Source organism: Ambystoma mexicanum, chromosome 2p, assembly GCF_040938575.1.
Source record: "Ambystoma mexicanum isolate Mex_15411 chromosome 2p, UKY_AmexF1_1, whole genome shotgun sequence".
NCBI lineage: Eukaryota > Metazoa > Chordata > Amphibia > Caudata > Ambystomatidae > Ambystoma > Ambystoma mexicanum.
Genome location: NC_090923.1, coordinates 1421301293 through 1421316727, shown reverse-complemented (window position 1 = coordinate 1421316727; position 15435 = coordinate 1421301293).

Below are 15435 nucleotides of genomic sequence, written 5' to 3'. Positions count from 1 at the left end.
GCAGTTCATTTGAAGTTTTCAGTAAGGAGGAACTGAATCTAATCTTAGAAAAGACAGCTGAGAAGAATGTATTACAAGTCACTCTTACATTATATACCTGTAAATAGAAAATATTTGTGTAGATAATTTGAAGTTAAGAGAAGTAATCGCACTAGTTTTAAGACAATTACATTTATTACAAAAAGAAAACAAACTATGTGACTGAATGGCATAAGACTTTTCAGCCAATATAACTAACTCAGTTTAGTCTTCGTAGTGAAAGTCAGTGAGCTCTCATTACGTTTTCGCTAGAAGCGCGAGCCCATTTCTACTGAGAGCGTGTGTATAAACGGTGCAATGAATTATACAAGCTTGAGCGCACGAGCCCATTTCAAATTAAAAGCACGAGTATTTGAGAACGTGGGAAATCTTCCAAGGTCAGGCACAAGCTTGATACTGCATAATGTGTGCGTGAGTTAAAGCGCATTTGTTATTAAGGGCCTCATTACACGGTAGGCGGTAACCATGGCGCTATTAGCGCCATGGTTGCCGCCGGTACCGTACCGAGTCCGCCTTGGTGGATGGCGGAATTACCGCCCTACTCCAAGGTGAGCGGGGGCGGTAATTCCCCAATCCCCATTTACCCTTCCCCATTCCCATTTTTGCCCCATAGGGCATAATGGGAATGGGGAAGGTGCTAATTACGGTACCGCAAATTGCGGTACCGTAATTAGCTCTGAGGTCCCTTTGCGGGTCCCGTCCTTAACGCCTGGAAAAACCAGGCGTTAAGGGAGGACCCGCAAAGGGACCTCGTAGTAAGGCGGTAAGGGTTTACCGGTACCGGTGCCCTTACCGGTACCGGTAAACCCTTACCGCCTACCGTGTAATGAGGCACTAAGTCTGTCCTGACTGCGAGGCCATACTCCGATTTCAATACGAGATGAAGGCGTGTGTTGCACATGTTGCTCGTGTATTTGAATGCGCAAGAACGGGTACCTTCATGCGCGCGGCTCAGTGAATGTTCATCACGCGGTTAACTTAAATAATGCGTGCGGTCTTCGGCACGCTGCATGAATAAATAACAGAGCGCGAGATTAACCATTAACAACTTTTCGCGTGCATTTGTTTACCTTTCACTTGCGGCGCAAGGGACTTCTAAAGGGGTTTAACAACGGAGAAACCACAATGCTTATCAGACTATAAAAGCATAGCAATAGAAAGAGGACAGCGGAACTTAAAGGAAACACATAATAGAAGTTCTGCAGTTTTCTTATCTCTTGGTAGTGAAAGAAATACTACATGTGTATTACACAGGAGAGGTGCAAGAGACAATCTATAGAAAATCAGAACTAGTTAAGTAGAAAAACAAGAGTCCTGTCAATTGGAGAAGAAAGTGAAAGTCCATGGTTGACTTCCCTCTTGGGTTAATGAAAATTTAAAGGAAACTAACACACTATGACCTTGTCAGGAAGTGGAGCACAATCTCAGTACTGAATCAGTTCATTAGAGATTGAGTGTTAAGAGTCAAACGGTTGAACTCAATAATTCTTGTGCAAACAAACTATCACTCTTGGGTAGACAGAACAAGTTATCATGCCATGTTCTTTCTGGAGAGGAGCACCTGCTACCATTTTTTGAAATATTTGTAAGGAACTTGGGGTTGGTCACCATGAGTTACCTGGGAACAACCAGACGTGGACTCCCTGCTCACTGTGCTCAGAGATGCACAGCTTCACCTCACTGATGAGGCCCAACAAGGTTGAAACACGTGTATGGGGTTGCTGGTGTTACTCTTGTTCAGAGAGGAATTGCCTAGCATTTCGGTGCTGGACTGCCCATGTGGGCGGGACAAAGACTGATATGCAGATGGATATTTTCCATCTGTGAAAGGTACAGTGAGCAAAAAGCGTGTGCTGCAAACTCTCATCTCAGAACAGGTTATCATGCCATGTTCCTTCTGGAGAGGAGCGCCTGCTACCATTTTTTGTAACACACTATGACCTTGTCAAGAAGTGGAGCACAATCTCAGTACTGAATCAGTTCATTAGAGATTGAGTGTTAAGAGTCAAACTGTTGAACTCAATAATTATTGTACAAACAAACTATCACTCTTGGTTAGTCATTGGAGAAGTGATTAGTGTGAATTATCTAGCCTCTACGCTATAGGCAGAGGCTTAACAGGTAATAGTTTTACACTGTAGTAACATTCTCCCTAAGATAGGAATCACACAGAGTATAAGTAACCAAGTACATTTGTTTTTTACTACAGATTCTGAGGACGGCCAAAGGTAGAGAGTCTGCAGTTTCTCGTTTGTTGTTTTATCCACTACCCCTTTCCCTTTCTTGGGGTTTTCATCTCAGCTGTATTCAACAGAGTTGAGCAGGGAACTCCTTGTGAGGGTCTGTGGGATTCAGCATCAGCTCCTGCGGATTCCGGCATGCCAGTCCTGACAGGATGAAAGGCCCACAATAACATTTCTGCCTGAGCTGAGATGGATCCCACAGAGGCCTTGGCAAGTTCCATTAGGGACATGTTTTCACAACTAAAGGAGGAGATGGGGGCAGCAAGGAGTGAGAATGAGAACTTGCAAGCACGCTTAGAGGAGTTGAATGCTAGGGTAACGCCCTTAAGGGATGAGGGAACATCCTGGGAGATGAGGGATTTGGAGAATCCTAGGAGGGAGCTACCAGTATTAGTCAGGGACGATTTGGTAGAAGGCGCAGGGGTTCAGGAAGCAAATAAAGGAAGTAATAAGACACATTTAGGTCCAGTTCCTTTAACACCACGAGAACGTTTTGGAGGGGATGCGAAAAAATGGCAATTCTTTTTGACTCAATGCAAACTTCATTTTCTTTGTAGGCTGGAGGACTTCAGCACAGATACAACCAAGATAGCTTTTATGTTGTTTTATTTCACAGGGTAAGTAGCTGCCTGGTCAGTGTTACTGGTTGGTCAGGGAAGTTCAATTTTAAAGGATTTGTCAGCTTTTAAGCTAGAATTTAAGAAGATGTTTGATAGGTGTCAATTGTTGCAAGAAGTTGATGGTGAGTTATTGGAGTTGAAATAGGAGACTAAAGAGTTGGTGACCTACATCAACCAGTTGAAATCTTTAGTATTGAAGAGTAGTTGGTCGGTGGAGAAACAAACATCCTTGTTTTTCGAGGGGTGAGGGAGGAGTTAAATGGCGCTTTAGCTACTATAGTGCATCGACCTACCTCATTTGAAGCTCTGATGGATTTAGTAATGCAGATAGATTATCTTTTGGGAGAGCGTAGAGCAGAGCGTAGGAGGGGGGAGCTGAAACTAGAATCTTTTCTCGAGGTGATACAGAGGGGAGCAGATAGTGAATAGAGAGTCAAGACCTGGGAATTTGGAAAGAGTAAGTAAACCTAGGGGTCCTTTAACAAGGGAGGAGAAGGAGACAAGAAGGTTGAATAATTTATGTATGTATTGTGGCAAGGCAGGGCATTTTGTAGGTAATTGTCCTTGGTACCCTAAGACCCCCTCATCGGTCAACAGTTGCAGAAATCAGCAAGTGGCCAACACAATTCAAGCAGCCATGCCACATATCACTTTGAACATATCCTTGTTTGTTAAGGGAGAACTAAAAGGGATTGGTCCAGTAGTAAATAATTAGGGAGCTACTGGGAATTTTATGGATTGGAATGTAGTTAAGGCAATTAATGTACCATATGTTTTAAAGAATAGAGCTGCGCAAGTGAGAGAGGTGGATGGGTCGCAGTTAACTTCTGGTTTATTTGCACATGAAACAATTTTATTGGAGATGGAGGTTACTGGTGGTCATTGGGAGGAAATTGTTTTTGAATTAATTGACCACAAACGAAGGTGATTTGGGGTATGCCTTGGCAAACGCATCATAATCCTCGCATAGAGTGGTGAAGAAGGACTGTGGAAATGAATTCAGCATTTTGTACAGAACATTGTTTTCAAGGAAGGGTCCAAGGGAATAACTCAAGTAGTTGCTCAGTGGTAGTACAAGGTTTGGTGGACTTGGGTGCGGTGGAGCATTCGATTGGGGCAGTTGTTGGGAAATTACCAAGTTGTTATCAGGATTTTAGTGTTATGTTCAGTGAGAAGGAAGCTAATGAGTTACCCCCTCATCGAGACTATGATTGCAAGATAGATTTGGAACCAGGAACCCATATTCCTTTTAGTCGTATTTATGCCTTGACAGAAAAGGCAAATGAACATCTGAAGGATTATATTCAAGAGAACCTGGCTAAGAGATTTATAATGGATCACATTCAGGGAGGCGATGAATTATACTTCAACGTTTTTCCCGAAGTGTTATTTGAAACAATGTTTTTAACACACATGAACACTTATTGGGATCCACCTTTTCAGTGTGGAGGCTGATCCTTATTCTGGTACCATTTAATGGGTGACCTCAAAGGACAATTTTCACAGGAGATTCCTCATAGTATATGGGGACTTCTGTCCTTAGGCGTGGGGTGTATGGGACTGCTACCCATTTCGGAGTTAGTTGTGTTGTTTCAAAAGAACTTGGGGCCACATTTCAGAGAGGAACTGTTTTTTCTTTTATTGACCTTCATAGGAAGTGTGTGGTCCCCGAGTTATAAATCACTTGATAGTTATTTGAAAATCAAATTAAATGTTCATAGAAGAAATTTTAAAAACAAGGAACTTCATCCATAGTACAAAGTTGTATGGTCTAGTTCACGGGGTATCCCTGGTTGGTTTCTGGGATATCCTTGGTTAAAAAGTGGTCGACCGGTTTCGATGAAGGCTAGTTATCATCTTCTTCAGGACCGTGATTTTAGCTTTGTCTCAATGAGATCAAGGGTTGGGGAGGGTCGCAGACACCATCATCCCATCTACCTAAGAGAAACCAAACCGAAATGGGTTTTAGGTCTTGAGGTCACTATAACTCTTTTTGGTTAATCTTAGTCTTATTCTAAAGTGCTTTCTATTGATTTTAACCAATTTAATTGATGAACTAATATCTGAACAGTCATGTGGCTATTTTGGCTATATAGAGACATATATTGGCTCCGGGTGATTACCTTATATAGGTTCTGGCGTGCACGCTGTCAGCCGGATCTTTTGATGTATGCGGCTGTGGCCATGAGTATCTCAAGTCCTGTAAGACAGCAACAAGGCGTTTTGTTAGGAATTGCCCACAGGCGACCCACTGGTGCTGTATTCACAAGTTAGTCGTAATGGGATCATTGCGCGTGGTGCAAGGACATCCTTTTATGTTTAGCGCAATCTTTTTAAACGGGGGTGGCCGGCAGTCAGGACACTGGTGTGTCCTAACTATCTGTAAATAGTTATCATGGCTCTTGTTCCATTCGCGTACGCGGCTGTCAATGTGGCAGCTCGCGGTCGAGCGTGAGGAATCTCCGTTCTATAGGGAAGCTGCCTTCTATTGAGAAGAGCATGAGTGTAATTAGAAGGCGCGATCGTATACGTGGAGGCCGTGGAGGCATACCGCTGCTTGCGTTCGTGCGCGGTGAAAAAAAAATATATATAGAGAGAATTTTTGGCCCGCTGGGGTGCGCCTGAATGCTTTGGAATGGTGATGACAGTTCGTATTCCATTCGCGTGTGCGGCTGCCAAATGGCAGCTCGTGGTCAGACGTGAGGAATCTTGGTTCAATAAAGAAGTTCTTTTGGGAGGGACATGAACCAAATTCAGAATTGAATTGATACCTGATACTATATGTCTTCCAGGTAGGGGTGTTATTCCTTTATGCACCTTTGGTAATGCGTAGAACGCTGGTAACCTTGGATGTGTCGGTGTAAGGAAAGAGGCTTCTTTTTCGTTGATGTACTCCTCATTTAGAGCCTCTTCCACAATAGGTGCAATCAGTCTTCGTAAAGATGGGGTGGGGTCACAGGGAAGGATTCTAGAGCAGGTCGGATCTTGTACCAGGGTGTTAACCATCTGCTGGTAGTTGTGTAAATCCATAAGAACCGTGGCTCCTCCCTTGTCTGTTGTCTTGATTATTATTTTGTCATCGTTTGCCAGTGTTTTTAAGGCCTCTGCTTCCACTTTACTGTAGTTGCTGTGTATGAAGACGCAGAAACCCAAGGGATGGCTTGGTACACACCATGAAAGAACCAAGCGATAATGAGGCGGAGAACACAATTTGGGGAGCAAATAAACCAATGGGACATACACCATGTGGGGGGTGCTCCATGTGTGCCCAAACTTCAAGAAGCAAATCCATCGAGATCGGATGGCACACACCATGGCAACAAAGGAGCTTCACCAACTGTAAATCCAAAGGGGTAATGTACCTCATCACGTGCCCATGCACCCTTCGATACGTGGGCATGATAACGAAGGAAGTGAAAAAAAGACTTATTGAACATAAATCATGCATTCGAACAAAAAAATGGACAGCCCCCCTTGTGAATCACTATGTCAAAAAAGGTCACACACAAGAAGACTTCACGTGGACCATCCTGGAAAAACTAACACCACCCAGAAGAGGCGAGATTTTGGAAAAATGCTCCTCAAACGAGAACAACTTTGGATCTTTAGACTCAATACAGAGAAAAATGGATTAAACGAAGAAACCCAGTGGAACAATTTGGCTCTAATGAGATGAACACGCAACACGGAACAATTTGCGCTAATGAGATGAATGTGTAAAAAAGAATGTCAAGAAACACCATATATGACACTGTCTATCAGGGACACAGCCTGATGTGACATCTTCAGAATGATAATGTATATCCCATACGTATGTGGAACCTACTCTCTGCAGTCGACCAGTGCCAGTGCTTCCAAAAACACAATAACCCCAAAAATTCTAAAATCTATTTTTTTAAAAAGAAATCAAAACCATAACCATTCCTTTGGCTTCGGACCACCATCAGCACAGCATCACTGATGAAGGCAGAAGGCGAACACATATGTATGCGGCACAAGTCAGCCATGGACATTATTTTAATATTATTTTTAGAATAAGATAACAAGTTCACTGTACTGTATATAAGAGCTCGCACTCGAACTACACAAATTTAAGAGATTATGAGGCTACCGCCTCAGCAATCCTGCAGTCTATAACAAGACTACTTTATGCAAAGCCCATATCCTCTGAATGTGTCTAAAGTCACTTCAAAATGGCCGCCATGAAGGAGGATCATCAACAGCAACAACGGACCACTTATAAGTGTACTTGTTGCTGGGCAACGGTTGTAAAAACAGAGCAACAACTTCAGCGTCCCGCAGACACAAGCAGCCGCTCGTGACATACGGTGAGCGGCGCTAGCTTTCAATACAAAAGAAATGCCTCCTATTCGAACGTGGGCAGCAGCATGCCACCACTGGTTTCGCGTACGCATTGGCAACTGTACATTTGGTTCATGTCCCTCCCAAAAGAACTTCTTTATAGAACCAAGAATCCTCACGTCTGACCGCGAGCTGCCATTTGGCAGCCGTGCACGGGAATGGAATAAGAACTGTCATCACCATTCCAAAGCATTCGGGCGTACCCCAGTGGACAAAAATGCTCTCTATATATATATTTTTTTTTCACCGCGCACAAACGCAAGCACGGTATGCCTCCACGGCCTCCGCGCATATGATCGCGCCTTCCAATTACACTCATGCTCTTCTCAATAGAAGGCAGCTTCCCTATAGAACGGAGATTCCTCGCGCTCGACCGCGAGCTGCCACATTGACAGCCGCGTATGCGAATGGAACAAGAGCCATGATTACTATTTACAGATAGTCGGGCGCACACCAGCGTCCTGACTGCCGGCCACCCCCGTTTAAAAAGATTGCGCTAAACACAAAAGGATGTCCTTGCACCATGCACAATGATCCCATTACGACTAACTTGTGAATACAGCACCACTGGGTCGCCTGTGAGCAATTCCTAACAAAACGCCCTGTTGCCGTCTTACAGGACTTGAGATACTCATGGCCACAGCCGCATACATCAAAAGATCTGGCTAACAGCATGCCCGCCAGAACCTATATAAGGTAATCACCAGTAGCCAATATATGTCTCTATATAGCCAAAATAGCCACATGACTGTTCAGATATTAGTTCATCAATTAAATTGGTTAAAATCAATAGAAAGCACTTTAGAATAAGACTAAGATTAACCAAAAGGAATTATAGTGACCTCAAGACCTAAAACCCATTTCGGTTTTATTTCTCTTAGGTAGATGGGATGATGGTGTCTGCGACCCTCCCCAACCCTTGATCTCATTGAGAAAAAGCTAAAATCACGGTCCTGAAGAAGATGATAACTAGCCTTCATCGAAACCGGTCGACCACTTTTTAACCAAGGATATCCCAGAAACCAACCAGGGATACCCCGTGAACTAGACCATACAACTTTGTACTATGGATGAAGTTCCTTGTTTTTAAAATTTCTTCTATGAACATTTGATTTGATTTTCGAATAACCATTGAGTGATTTATAACTCGGGGACCACACACTTCCTATGAAGGTCAATAAAAGAAAAAACAGTTCCTCTCTGAAATGTGGCCCCAAGTTCTTTTGAAACAACACAACTCTGAAATGGGCGGCAGTCCCATACACCCCACGCCTAAGGACAGAAGTCCCCATATACTATGAGGAATCTCCTGTGAAAATTGTCCTTTGAGGTCACCCATTAAATGGTACCAGAATAAGGATCAGCCTCCACACTGAAAAGGTGGATCCCAATAAGAGATTTATAAGACATTCTCAGTCCCAGCGGCATCCCCACTATTTTTTGCACCTTGCGGACTTGTATTGATTATCGGGCATTTAATAAAATCACTACCAAGAACAGATACCCATTGCCTTTGATTACCGTAATGTTAGATCAAATTCAAGGAGCTTGTGTTTACGAAACTAGATCTTCGTGTAGCCTATCATTTGGAGAGAGTGCGGCAGGGCGATGAGTGGAAGACGGTATTCCGAACAAAATTCGGTCTGTTTGAGTACCAAGTTATGCTGCTTGGATTGTGCAATGCCCCGGCAGCTTTCCAATTGTTTATGTCATGATCTCTGCTTCCAAAAGATCAGGACATGCCCGACTCCCTTGGAAGCAGACCCATAACCCCGGTTCCGAGTGCCAGCCAGTCCCAATTGGGACCTTTTGGACCCTGTCCTGGCGCCAGTGGCATCAGGCTCATAAAGATGCCCAGTCCCAGCGCTGGAAGCGCCGGGCTCATAATGCTTGGGTGGACTTACCTGCAGCAGACCATGCTGCTTACTTACCTGCCAGTTGAACCCCTGATCCTCTTCTGTTTGGGACTACTTTTCCTGTTGGGTGGGGCAGGAGCCACTCCCTAGGTTCAGAACACTGGAACTCTTCTGGAAAGCAGGAACTCTTTTCTTACCTAGGCATGGCTGTGGAAGGAGACATCTAAGCACTACAGGAGGCTATTTAAACCACACCCGATGGATGAATCTTGCTTTGCGTTATTCTGCATTCTCTGCAGCAGAACGCTCATCGTGTCTTCTGCTTCTGATCCTGGGCCTAAGGGAACAAAGGCTTACCATCCTGGAATCCAGTCTTCAGCAGCACCTGTAAAGACAAAGAAAGAACAGGTTAGCACTACGGTCTTCAGTGGCAGCGCATCTCTTACCTGGTCCATCGGCTGTCACCAACGCCTCGCGCTGCATTCCGGCATCTGAAAGACAAAGGCTTACCTACTCTTCGCATGCTCCGGAGGTCTTCGCACTGCATTCCGGCATCTGAAAGACAAAAGCTTACCAGCTCTTTGCACGCTCCGGAGGCCTTCGGCGCTGCATCCCGCATCTGAAAGACAAAAGAAGGTGCGTTTAAAGACATTGGGCAACTTTATTACTCATGTGCCATTACTCCTTCCCACGCCGGATCCAGTGGGTATTCCAGCACCCTTCAGCTTCTCTAAAGCTCCGAACTTGTACCTGCAAGATAAAAGGGACAGTTAGTGCGCATTGTGAAGCAGGCTACAAGCGCTTACTTACGTGCTTCCAGGCGCTTCTATTCCTCACGCGGGTTCGATCCTCAACTCTCATCAGCCCGCCATCCGCCATCGCCGGAACCCTGCAAACCAAGAGATATCATTACAAAAGACTTTTAAGACATTTGAAGTGCCCAGAACTTACCGTTCGTGCAGTTAACGACGGACAGCAGTCCTCTGAGGTCAAGAGGCCTGCACCCTTATCCAGTGAAGAAACTGGTTACAGCACCCTGCCCCGAGGCAGATGGAGAGCTCGCCGTTCACTTACCTAAGGTGAGGGCGTTAACCTTTGGGGTTCTACAGGAGAAGAGAAAGGGAAGAGGAGAGAGGCACCCAATAAACCCAGTTCATTAATCCCATATTTTCTATCTGCAGACATCTTACTCTTCGAGTCAGACATACAGTGCACAGAGGTCCAGCCCAAAGAGCCAACTGTGTGTTACACATTACCTTTGAAGATACGGCATTCACCCAGTCAAGACCGGCGCCTCTGCGGGAATCAGGTGAGCGTTACAGAACGCAAAGCCTACCGCAAAACTCCCACCCAGGCGCTATGGAAACCTTGGATACCGACCAGCTAGCCCAGTTACTTGGGGAACTAAGAGCAGAAGTGCATGCAGCCCGTCAGGAAACGAATGCTCTAAGAAGGGAACTGATTATTTCCAAGGAGCGAACAGACGATCTCGCTAGACAATTGCTACAGTCACAAGCCGGACAAACTCCGTTACCCGCATCAGGGGCAAATCTTCCTTCAACATCCTCTACGAACCCAGTGCAGATCAACCTACCTGGGAATGTACCTCTGGCTCCGCCCGAACGATTTTCTGGTGACCCAAAGAGGTTTTCAGTATTTATTAATCAGTGCCAGTTGCACTTCTTATGCCGGCCAGCAGCCTTTCCAACTGATCAAGCTAAGGTAGCTTTCGTGCTTTCGTACCTTAGTGGCAATGCGGCAGACTGGTCGATCCCTCTAGTTAATCAAGATGAATCGGTTCTCCATGATTTTCAAGCTTTTCAGCTCAGTATGGAAAAACTGTTTGCAAGACATTCACAGGGGCAGGCCTTGGACAATGAGCTCCTTTCATTGCGACAGGGTAATCAAGACCTTTTGGCTTATATTGCGTCTTTCAACAGACTGATAGTGGAAACTCGATGGCCTGAGGACAAAAGGATTACGCTATTTTATAGAGGTCTACGTGGAGAGCTCAAAGATGTGTTAGCCCAAGTAGTGAATCCCCCGCAAGACTGTTCGGACTATATTGACTTAGTCGTTCAAATTGACCACAGACTGCAGAACAGGAAGGCCGATCGTTCCAAGTTTGATGCTCGAGTATTTTCCAAACCACCAACTCCTACCAAAGGAGTAGACTCCGGGGAACCCATGCCTATAGGGGGCCTGAAAGGACCACTAACACAAAAGGAGCGGGAAAGGAGAAAACAGCTGCAATTATGCCTCTATTGCGGAAACTCGGGGCACTTTCTTCGAGACTGTCCGGTGAAACCAGCCAAGAAGGCAGTAGGAGCTGCAGTTACCAGGGTCACAAACTCTGAGCAGGGAAACGACCTCGCCCGACAAGAATAGAGGTCCTTTTGCCGAGCATTAAAACCAGTTCCGTGACCTCGCATTTCGTGATACCTATGGTCCTCATTAGCCCTGAACATCCGGATCGATTACATGCGATTGAAGCTTACGTCGACAGCGGTGCCATCGGCAATTATGTGGATCATGAAATGGTTTTGAGGATGAATCTGACTCTTTGTCCAAAGGCTGTAAAGGACGTCATTACTACGGTGGATGGTACGGAGATAGCCTCCGGACCAGTAACGCATACCACCCAAGAAGTGACGCTAGTAAGTCAAGATGGACACCATGAGAAGATCGTGTTCGATGTGATCAAGGCCCCTCAGTTCCAGATTATTCTAGGAATTCCTTGGTTAGAGAAGCGCAATCCTCAGATCGATTGGCGAGCAAGAACGGTTCAGTTTCCAGAATGTGTCTCTACTTGTCACCCTCGACCTGGTGTTGCACTGGCAGCAATTTCCTCGGAGGCTCCCCAGTTACCTCCTGAATACCTAGAATTCCAAGATGTTTTCCGGAAGGATCAGGCTAACTTTCTACCTCCTCATAGGTCTTATGACTGCCAGATAGACCTGATACCTGGATCTACTCCTCCTTGTAGTAGAATTTATGCCCTCACCGAGCCTGAGAATCTTCACCTCCGACAATACCTGGATCAATACCTAGCGAATGGGTTTATTCGTCCTTCCAAGTCCCCTGCTTCCTCAGCTTTGTTCTTCGTTCCAAAAAAAGAAGGGGACCTTAGAACTTGTATAGATTATCGCGCCCTGAACCAGATCACCGTTAAGAATAGATATCCGTTACCTTTGATCCCTGAACTCCTGGACAAAGTCAGAAAAGCATGCATATATACAAAGCTGGATCTTAGAGGAGCCTACCACTTGGTACGAGTAAAAGAGGGCGATGAATGGAAGACGGCCTTCCGCACCAAGTATGGGCTATTTGAATATCAGGTCATGCCCTTCGGACTTTGCAATGCCCCGGCCGCCTTTCAATATTTTATGAACAATGTCCTCAGAGAGCTCATAGATGTGTGTGTTGTTGTTTACATTGACGACATCCTCGTTTATTCTTCATCGGAAACTGAACATCGGAAACACGTGAAAATGGTCCTCGAGAGATTGCGTCAACACAAACTTTTCGCTAAATTGGAAAAATGCGTTTTCAACGTGACTGAAGTTGAATTCTTGGGATTCATATTATCACCTAGCGGAGTGCGTATGGATTCAAAGAAGGTCGATGCAATTCTCAAATGGCCATCGCCATCCTCCGTAAAAGGTGTTCAAAGCATGTTAGGCTTCGCTAACTTTTACCGCAGGTTTATCCCCGAATTCTCTCGAATAGTCCAGCCCATCACCGCCTTGTTAAAGAAAAACAAACGTTTTGAATGGTCTACCGAGGCGGAACAAGCTTTCCAGAATGTGAAGACTAGATTTATCTCTGCACCGATCTTAAAACATCCTCGCCCAGAACTCCCCTACATCGTTGAAACTGATGCTTCGAGCCTTGCCATGGGGGCAGTTCTATCACAAAAGGATCCAGTAACCAATCAGTTGCATCCCGTGGCATTTTGGTCCCGCAAATTCTCGCCTCCTGAAATCAATTACGCTATTACTGATAAGGAACTTCTAGCTATCAAGTCCGCCTTTAAGGCTTGGCGGCATTATCTTCTGGGGGCCCGACACACCGTTACTGTGATTACAGATCACCGAAACCTGCAATATTTGAAAACCGCAAAAGCTCAATCCTCTAGGCAACTCCGTTGGGCACTATTCTTTGCCGAGTTTGACTTCATAATTACCTATCGACCTGGTACAAAAAACGGTAAAGCTGATGCCCTTTCTCGGATGGGAGTGGAAGAACATTTGATCAATCCTAAACCTGTACCTATCATTCCAGAACAAAGAATTCTAGGTGTAATCGCCACACAATCCATAGAGGAAGTTAAGGATAAAGCCAGGCTACTGGTAACTCCAGCAGACATACAGAATTGGCATCTGCAGGGAAAGGACTTTACGGTGAAGGACAACCTATTATATTTCCAAGAACGGTTATACCTGCCCAGCACAGATTTACAGAAAAAGGTAATCTCTTGTTATCACGATTCTTTAATGGAAGGACATCCCGGTATGACCAAGACCTCGGAAAAGATCAAGCGCTACTTCTGGTGGCCGTCTTGGAAAAAAGATATCAGAGACTTTATAATGTCCTGTGGAGTATGCGCCCAAAACAAGAGTCAAAAGGAAAAACCAGCCGGCCTCTTACGCCCTATTGACATCCCGCCTCGCCCTTGGCATACGCTTTCTATGGACTTCATCACCGATCTACCTGCATGCTCCGGATACAATACGATCCTAGTAATCGTGGACCTATTCTCCAAGATGGCGCATTTCATTCCACTCAAAGGCTTACCAACAGCAGCCCGAGAATTTCTCGAAAACATCGTCCGACTGCACGGTTTTCCTTCAGTTCTAATTTCGGATCGAGGTAGTCAATTTATTTCTCATTTTTGGCGAAGTTGCTGTCGGTCGGCTCAAATTGATGTGAGATTTCGACCAGCCACCACCCTCAAACCAACGGACACACCGAGAGGACCAATCAAACTCTGGAACAGTATTTGCGCTGCATGCTACAACAAACTGAAAAAACTTGGAAAGATATCCTTTGGATAGACGAATATGCCTACAATAACTCTGTCCACTCGGGAACTGGGAAGCCCCGTTTTTTCTTTTATACGGTAGTCACCCTCGAACCTCGGAGTTGGATCCACTCCAAGATCTTGGAACACCAGCAGTAGACCACCTGCATTCTACAATCACCCAAGCCTTTAAGCAAGCCGTTTCTCACCTTCAAAGGGCTAAAGAACAATACAAGAAAGGAGCAGACCAACATCGGAAGGAACCCCCCAATATCAAGTAGGAGATCAAGTCTGGTTATCCACCAAATATCTACCTCTAAAAGGACCACGCACATTCAACCCAACATACCTTGGTCCCTATTCCATCACTACCATAGTAAATCCAGTAGCGGTCAAGTTGGACTTGCCCCCTCACATGAAGATACATCCGGTCTTCCACGTCTCTCTATTAAAACCCGTGCAACCTCAAACCCGACTAACTACATCTCCAAAACCTATTCTAGTTGATGGAGAACTCGAGTTTGAAGTCAAAAGCATCCTGGATTCCAAGATCTCCAAATCTAAACTATTTTACCTGATTGACTGGAAAGGCTACGGTCCCCAAGAAAGATCCTGGGAACCTGCAGAATATGTCCACGCGCCTCATCTAATCAAAAGATTTCATCGAACATTTCCTAACAAGCCCAAACCCCCGGAGAAGCCCAGTTTGGGAGGGGCCTTGAGGGGGGGTGCTGTCATGATCTCTGCTTCCAAAAGATCAGGACTTGCCCGACTCCCTTGGAAGCAGACCCATAACCCCGGTTCCGAGTGCCAGCCAGTCCCAATTGGGACCTTTTGGACCCTGTCCTGGCACCAGTGGCACCAGGCTCATAAAGATGCCCAGTCCCAGCGCTGGAAGCGCCGGGCTCATAATGCTTGGGTGGACTTACCTGCAGCAGACCATGCTGCTTACTTACCTGCCAGTTGAACCCCTGATCCTCTTCTGTTTGGGACTACTTTTCCTGTTGGGTGGGGCAGGAGCCACTCCCTAGGTTCAGAACACTGGAACTCTTCTGGAAAGCAGGAACTCTTTTCTTACCTAGGCGTGGCTGTGGAAGGAGACACCTAAGCACTACAGGAGGCTATTTAAACCACACCCGATGGATGAATCTTGCTTTGCGTTATTCTGCATTCTCTGCAGCAGAACGCTCATCGTGTCTTCTGCTTCTGATCCTGGGCCTAAGGGAACAAAGGCTTACCATCCTGGAATCCAGTCTTCAGCAGCACCTGTAAAGACAAAGAAAGAACAGGTT